Below are 8676 nucleotides of genomic sequence, written 5' to 3'. Positions count from 1 at the left end.
ATAATAAGACATACCTTAAAAAAATAATGGGATGTAGTCTTGCTTCTGGCAATAACCATGCCAATTGATTAACTTGTCAACAAGCAACGAAGTTTTCAAAACTTTAATTAGTTGTAGACTCTCCTGACTGAGTGCTCCATCTATCAACAGTGTACAGCTATCAAGGGGAATGATCTCTTAGGAAAGATGATGACACCATATGACAACTTCAGTTTCATATAACCTTTAAAATAATGTTCCACTGTCATCTATAAGAGAACTGCAGCGGTCAGAAGAGGAAATTTGTGTTTGGAAAAGGACGAAAGGTTTCTCCACTAGACTGATTTTTTGGTTTCAGTCTTTAGAGTAAATCTTACATTTATAATGACAATGATTGACTCTTAGAAGTTATTTAAATACTCGTGTTTGTTCTCAATGGCAGGTAACAGCTCACTAATTTGTGCTTTCTTGCACCAACTATTGACAGTCCGGGTCATGATTGTGCACACCCTGGTCATAATCTTTCTTTGTATCAACATGTTGCTCATTGTGACCTTTGTAAAAAAGGAATGTTTTCACACATCTGCTCGCTACATTTTATTTTTTGTCACTTTACTGTCAGACAGCTTTTTGTTACTCATGACCGATATCCTGCTTATTTTAACCAGATGTTCAGTGCAAGTTTGGTTGTGTATATTTATCTGTCTTTTTGTGCTTGTGTATTCTATTGTCACACCAGTTACTCTGACAGCAATGACTCTGGAGCGCTATGTGGCCATTTGTATGCCCCTTCGTCATGGACAGCTGTGCTCCACACGCAGCACTATGTACTGTATCCTGATTATTCATGGCCTCAGCTCTGGGCCATGCATTGTTATCATTTCCATGTTCTTTGCTACTGCTTCACTTAGCTTCTACAATCAATACACTATTTGCTCTGTTGAAATGTTTATGCTTTATAGATGGCAGGATCATGCTCGCTCAGCTGTAAGTCAGTTTTATTTCATGACTATGGGCATCACTATTGTTTTTTCATATGTTCAAATAATGAAAGTGGCCAAAGCTGCATCAGGAGAGAGTAAGAAGTCAACACAAAAAGGAGTGAGAACAGTGATCCTTCATGCTTTCCAGCTGTTTCTCTGTCTTGTTCAGCTGTGGAGTCCATTCATAGAAACAGCTGTCCTTCAGATTGACGTCAACTTGTTTAGAGATTTCAGATATTTTAACTATGTATTTTTTAGTATTGTTCCAAGGTGTCTGAGTCCTCTCATCTATGGCCTCAGGGATGAAACTTTAAGGTTCAAAATATTGGGGAGGAACTCTCTGCGGGAGGGGGAGATACAGGAGAGGTGGAGGAAGATCTCAGCCTGGGCGTTTACCGTCTTATGTAGTCTGGAAGATGTGTGGATGGTGGGGTGGGTGCAGTTTTCTCTGTGATGGGGTTGGGTGGACTGTCCAGGGCTCTGTGGAGCCGGAGGGCGCTACTGCACTGGGCCCCGGTCTGATGGGCCTGGGCCCCCCTTCCCTGGCGGGTCGCGGAGGGTGGGAGTGCCTACTGGGGTCAGCGGGGGAGCTGGCCCCAGGGAGGGGTTACCTGCCCCTCCCTTCCTTCCCTCCCCATCTCCAGCTGCCTCCCTCTTCCCGCTCCTCCACAACCACCCACACATGCAGGGCCTTGGAGTGGGGGTATGTCACCAGGGTGCAGAGGAGGCTACCCCCCCCCCCCCCGTCCCCTTCTGGCTGCCTCTGCCTCAATTTTATCCCACAACTTAGACATTCACATTATTCACACTCTCATTACACATACATATAGGATCTTGGGGGTGGGCACAATCACGGAGTCCAATTTACCATCAGGGTGTATACCTCACCCCTGACGTCGTTGCCCACCTCTCAATTTTAAATACACTTAGTCATTGAGGGCTAGCAGGAGGGACTATGCGCTTACCTGCTGCTCCATGGCAGGTAGCTCCATGCCCTCCTGGGTTTTAATTGCACCTTAGAACACATATGCATCAACACTACAATGAGCGGGTGGAGGGAGGTTTGGAGTCTTCTCCCACCCCCATTCTCTGCGGCCTGCTGGAGCGGGAGGGCTAGTAGGAGGAGTTGGCCGTCCGACTGCGGTCTGGGGTGTGGGGCCTCCCTGCTGCTGCGGAGTCGGGGTGGTCTGCCTCTCCCCACCGCAGGGAAAAGGGTAACACCACCTGGGTCTGGGTGCAATTCCCCCCTCCAGGGGCAAGGGTACCTAGACCCGGTTTGTAGAGTACGCTTGGGGAGTGTGATTGTGTGTACAGCGTCTCTTTATGTCTGTCTCCACGTTGGTTGAGTGTGGAGTGAGTGCATATGAGAGCATGAGGGTGGGAATGGATGTTTGTGTCTGTGTGTGCCTGTATGTCTGTGTCTATATGTCAGGTTGGGTATCAGACACCACCTCTCTGGGGACACCTCAGGCCCTCCAAGGTTTGGAGGCCTATCTCCACCCACCACCACTTCCCCTGCCGGTGGCGGACTCCCTCAGGTGTCGGTGTGTTGGTGGTTCTTTGTGTCTGGGGGTGGGCGTCCGGGTACACACCGGCTCACTCCTTGGCGGCCGCTTGTCGGGGCCTGGGGCCTGGGGCTCGCTCGGGCCCCCTTTGGAGGTGGGGTGCCCCCGGCCTCTCGGCCTGGGGCTCGGTCACTCAGGCGCAGCTGGGGGCCGGCGGAGCTCACGGGCGCGTCACTGCAACTCCCCCTGACTTCTGCTCCGCGGCTGCTGGGCGAGCCCTCATCTGGGACTCTCCTCAGCTCTTACTGGAACAGTGGCGCGGCTGCCCCTCTGTTGGTCTTCCATGGTCTCTTGTGTTCTGGGGGCCTCTGGATGTCTGGAGTTTTGATCTCCTCCATACCCGCTTCACACCCTGGAGGACGGGGCTGTGGCCCCCCCACACTCCCTAGCAGATCATTACATGGAGAAACCTTTGGAATGCAAGCATGCTGATCCACAGACGCGGACTAAAGCTTTCTTGGCTGCTACCTCAAAGCACACTGTGCACTGTCTATCTTGCGTGCTGCACAATATCGTTTATTATTTAGTAAATATTGATATCTATGGCTAGCTAGTTTATTGTGATGGTGCTTTGTTTTCTTTATTATTATGTTGCTCTTTGTTGTTTGCTGTCTCCTCTGTTTGTTTTTTTTGTTTGTTTTTTTTTTTTCTCCATACAGGTGACCCAGGAGTTCTTTTTTTTTTCTTTCTCTCTCTTCCCCCCCCTTCTCACCGTCTCTTCTCCCCTTTGGTTTTCTTTCTTTCTCTCCCCCTCTTTCTCTCATTCATTCCCCCTGTCCTATTTATTAAAAAAAAAAAAAAAAAAAAAAAAAGTGACAAAGGATGAACTGAAGCTCTGCCATCACGTAATGTCGCATACTGCTGTTTCTGATGTCATTTAAAAAAAAAAAAAAAAAATATTGGGGATGGAGACAAGAGAAAAACCACAATAACAACACTGGTCCGGTCGGGTTGAGTCAAACGATGATTTAATGATCACACACGTGGGAGATGGACACTGATGCAGACAGCCTCAAAATCTCAAAATGGTGGAGCATTGCTCAAACTTTTATAGCCTCTGGTGCCTCCACCTTATCATACAAAGCCTAAACATTCACATGCTTTCTCTCACACAGCGCCTAAGCTACGACCTTGGCTCCCTGTTTATCTGCTCCTGCTGAAATGGGGCAGAAAACTCCAGCACACTCTGTTCTCTTCTACTCAGACAAATTAGACAATAACCTTCTGCGAACAGTATTTCTTATAACTCAGCAATATAATGCATCATAAAACAATATCATTCATTCACAACAAGTCAGCAATTTAATGTAATGCAAATCAGTTTAACTAATGTAATAGTTATCAGCTTCTTCTAATTCAGGAGAATAATGCAAACTAAAACTACATAATAATTCACAATCTTTAATTAGGGGTATAACATGGCCTAAAATAATATTATAATCTAACAATTCCCCCTGATGAGGTCATTAGAATAATGACCTCACAAACACCCTTCAATTCAGTGTGGCCGGGTTCATCTCTTCTCACTCCTGAGGTCCTTTGTCCCCCTGAGGGGCGAACCATAGGTGGGATGACCTCTGTGTTTGCGCAATTCAGATGCAAGAAAAACTATGATTCCAACAGTAGCAGGTCCAGATGACACTCTCCTTGTCTCCCACTGCTTTCAGCCTTTATTCTATTGCTGCAGCTACCAGTGTCGTCCAGTTGGGTGATCCTCTGCTCTTCATTCTTCAACCTTAGGGGTTAGACAACCCTTCAGTCGTGACACAGATCAGGGGATTATTCTGCCCCGATTTCAAACAACGATCTGTGTATTCTCCAGAAAAGGAACAGGAAGGTGTCCCCTTTTTGCCCAAAAGCCTCTCGAACTTCGTTGGTCTGGTGTTCCCAGATTTCCGCCAACCCCTTCATGGTTATTGCTGTGTTTATGGGATCCATCCTTTTGTGGTGACTAGCTGGAGCCCAAACGCCATGACCCTTGGACCCAGTTGATGTCTCGGCAGTCACTGTGTCTGACTCTGCTACGGAGGATCCTCGCATCTCTGTGACCTCGTCTGGTGTCTGTTCCTTTCTCTGTAAGAGACAGAAAACCAAAACACCCCTCTTCCTAACCCTAATAATCTAATGTTGTTATCTACTGACCTTCTAGTGATTCAGAATTGGTCTAAACATTCAGAATGTCCCAGGGACTTATTCTAATCATATCTTATGTGTGTGTAAGCGTGTTTGCATTTAGCCCTCTGCACTCAAGGCATTTCCTACACTTTATCAGTCCGGACAGTCACGCCGAACGAAGCTTCTGACCTTCAAAAGGCCGAGTGCCAACTCGTTATAAGCACATTTGCAAGGTGTGTCTGAAAATTATTGAAACCCCTCTTTTTAACAAAAGACAAAAAATTAACAAATCTTCTAAACGCTATTCAGTTCATTTCAATGAGTAATGATTAAACATGAAAGTGATAGTTTATGCTTTTTCACTGATTCTCTAAAAGGTCCGTCTTCTCGGACCGCTATTAGCTTAAGCTTTACCATTCCTAAGGTATTAAAGACACAAATGAAGTTATAAAATGTTCAAATAATCCTTGTTTGATGTTAAAGCTCAACCTTCCCCCCCTTTTTTGACACATTCCAATGTGTCAAATCAACGGAGCTAGAACATTCAAAAAAAGTTAGGCAGCTACAAAGTTTCCCAGACTCTTAAGGTGATCCGCGTGTAACGTTCTGACTCAGGTATTTAATATTTTAATAAATCTCGTTTAATTAACTGCCACTATTTAAACTAACTTTAAAGACACAATTCAAGAAAAGATCACAAAGAATAACATGATATCAATGTTATGTAAGCGCGTGTGGCCTTCTATGCTCGAAGCCTTTTCCCTCAATAGATCAGTCAGACATTCGCGCTGACTGTAGCTTTTAACCCTTATTAACTTGAGCACAACTCTACAATGAGCAACAAGTTGCAATATGTATAAAAATGATCATGGTTACACCTGCAATGAAAAATTATATCATTATCCTAACACCTGTAAATAGAAGATTCATCAGAAGTTATAACAATCACAGGAACACAGATGTTAGTATAAGGTCAAAAGCTTCAATAAATGATCATCGATGCAATGCTTGTTGCATGATTCTCATACAATAATAATGCTGACATTGAAAATAACAGTATAACACCCCCTTTTGTCCCGTTTCACTTGACACCTAAACGTTTATAAATGCCTCTTTTATTCTTGATTTTATTTCCCCCTTTTCTCCCCTTACTGACCACAGCAGGGGGATCTTAGTTTTGAATCAGCCATGAATCCAGCTCACCTGATTCATCAGTGAGCTCCACCATCACTGGCGTCTGACAGGGTGGCGCTGCATATTCTTCCTTTAATGTCACTATTTTCAACCTGTTAATTAGAGTGTTTAAACCTGAAGTCGACTACGTCCACAACAAGTCAATACAGCTGTAAATGTGGCCAATTATCAATCTATTACCACTCAATAACAACAGATAACTTCTATTTTATACATGCTTTTAATCAACCACTCACCCAGAGGATCTCCAATCCCAGCAAGTTCCTTCTCCTCCTTTAATGAGTCTGTCCTCCTTCCATGCCCTGGTAACTGGTCCATCCATAGCCATATGATCTCAAATATACATACAACAAGCCAAACCACACCTTGGTCACACCAACCCTCCTCCGCCCCGAAGATGTCCAATGCCATCCTAGTATGGACTGTCAAAAGTGGCTTTAACGCTGACTGTCCTGACAATCCATTTTATAACGTTTCCTGGTCAGATTTGCCAATCTCTGCACCAGGGTTTTAAACGTTTCGCCATTTTCATTAGGTTTTATTTTTTATTTAGTTTCGACTCCAGATTTTCAATTTTTTGCCAGTTGTAATTAGTTTTTACCAATTCTTTGCTAGTTTAGTCTAGTTTTTATTTTCTGAAAATCCTTAGTTTCAGTTTAATTTTATTTGTGTTTTACAAAAATTAAGTGTAACAAAATCCCAGTTCCATCATATCAATCATGCTCTTCTGGTTATCCTTGGGTATTGAGACTATTAACTCTTGCCGCACCGAGTGGTCCTAATTTTGGTTGAAGTGAATTGATAACCTTTTGAAGGCGATTGTTTCACACCTTTATTTAGATGTCCCAGTCCTGTTATCTCGGGATACATCACGCTGCCTTATCTGGGGTTAGCTGTTTTCTTGGGATGCGAGTTAAGTGGGGGAGCTCTTCAAGGAGGGGGAGTGTGCTCCCCCTGATGAGGTCTTCTAGGTAAGCTAGGTTAACCTTCTTGTGTGAGCTTTTCAAGTGCACTTTAAGGTTTGTGGGATTTTTCGTGTCATAAATGTCCCTCATGACCCCCTGATGACCCAGTAATTCATTTTTTGCGCACTGTAGTACACATTTAGTTTTTGCTTGTAGCTCTCCTACTCTACTTGCCACTCCTCTAAGTCCTGATGTTTCTTAGAGAGGACAACAGTACCTTTAAAATTATGTCACATGTGTGGGGGTGTGGCCTTGCCAATTGTTTTTCCCACCTTTTCAAAATGGCTGGCGTGCCCACCAGCACATTTTATGGAAGAAAGAAAGGTAAGCTTGATATTAAAATGTTTTGTTAAACTCAGATTTTTATTTTATTCAAAAAATAAACATCTAGTAAATAATTTCAGGGGTCTTTAAGAATTAGGCTCATTTACTTTCACAGGGAACATGACTAATTTATTAATGTGTGCTCTACACATTGGGACTTTATATTTATATTTATTTCACTTTTTCCTAATACCCAACTTTTGACCAAGGCGGAGAGAATTCTTAACACAATTATTAAGGGAGATTCAAACATAGATTTTTCAAAATATGAGAGGGTCAGGACCCACTAGAAGCCACACAAAGATTATCGAGATGCAGTGGCAGATGTAATACAGAAAGACACAGGGCCACCTGAAATCTGTCATCCTATCTGGTGCAAAACCAACATGTAGTAGAATCTGGAATTTTGATTTTGAGTTAAAAATAAAATATGGGTAAAATGCAGAAATCTTTTCCAGTAAAGTAAAAAATAAGAGTCGCAATTATAGTTAAATCCATTGGTCCCTGATCTTCATCTTATGAGATTGTTATTTTAATAACACTTGATTTATTTAAAAGAAAAAAAGAAAAAAAGAAAAAAAAGAAAAAACGAAAACATTTCTCCCTGTTTTTTCTTCTCTGGGTCTCAGGAGGACATTATGTCCCTCTCCACTACAAGACTCTTGTCATGTCTACAAAACAGTCATATTAAAATCATCCTCAATTCTATTCTGGCGCTGTTTCCCGACTTTTCCTGACCTGATTCTGCGCGTGGACGGAGCAGCAACACAGACGACTCGACTAACGTACTGCCTTAACTTTACTATTGCAGGGCACGCACACATCAATGCAACCAAACACATTTTGCTATAAATCTAGTTAATTTTAGTTAGTTTTGTGAACATTCAGTACAGTTTTAGTTAGTATTCCTTTTTGTTTTGATTTTATTACCGTTAACGCAAATTTTTTCCACTTCTAGTTTTCGTTATTTCATTTGTTGTCTTTAATAATAATAATCTTCTCTGCACCCTTGAATAAACATACTTAATATGATCAACATTTTGCTGCTTGTTATTTCACCATGTTATTGAATCAAATACTTCATCCTTATGTGGTTTACGACATTATATTTATCTAAATCTCCACTTTGTCTCTAAATGTTTGAGGAATTTTTCGAGTTCGGGGTCAAATTTTGAGAATTTGACCATAAGTGAAAGTTATGGCGTTATCACCCCCTTTGGGGATTACCTTTTTCCAGTTTTGATGATATTCCTCCCCGTTCTTTATTCTTTGCAAGTACCCCTCCTTGGTGGCGAGAAACCATTGGTGTGATCAAGCGGGTGCTGTAAAAACAAAAGCTCAGGACAGAACAGTCACCAGTCATGTACTTCATTCAAAATTAACAAATATCAAGCTTCATATTAATCCTCTGAGTGTAATGGTACATTTTAATTTGCACTTCTCAAACCTAAAAACAATATTTTCTTTATTTTACTCTTGTTCTTGTGCAGCACCACCCCTCAGCACATGCCCCTGTTATTTTATCTTACTTTTAAATTGTTGACTACTTCA

At 42.5% G+C, this 8676-nt stretch overlaps 1 pseudogene; it reads left to right on the top strand.

Moving 5' to 3' along the window:
• Positions 1–414: 414 nt before the first annotated feature.
• LOC146619157 (odorant receptor 131-2 pseudogene) lies at positions 415–8453 on the top strand (annotated as a pseudogene).
• Positions 8454–8676: the final 223 nt, after the last annotated feature.

Source organism: Diplotaxodon limnothrissa, linkage group LG14 (genome assembly GCF_057381915.1).
Source record: "Diplotaxodon limnothrissa isolate DT_005_m linkage group LG14, D_limnothrissa_male_GT1.1, whole genome shotgun sequence".
NCBI classification, from domain to species: domain Eukaryota; kingdom Metazoa; phylum Chordata; class Actinopteri; order Cichliformes; family Cichlidae; genus Diplotaxodon; species Diplotaxodon limnothrissa.
Note: the sequence above shows the minus strand (reverse complement) of the source record. Positions and strands in the feature narration are given on the sequence as shown.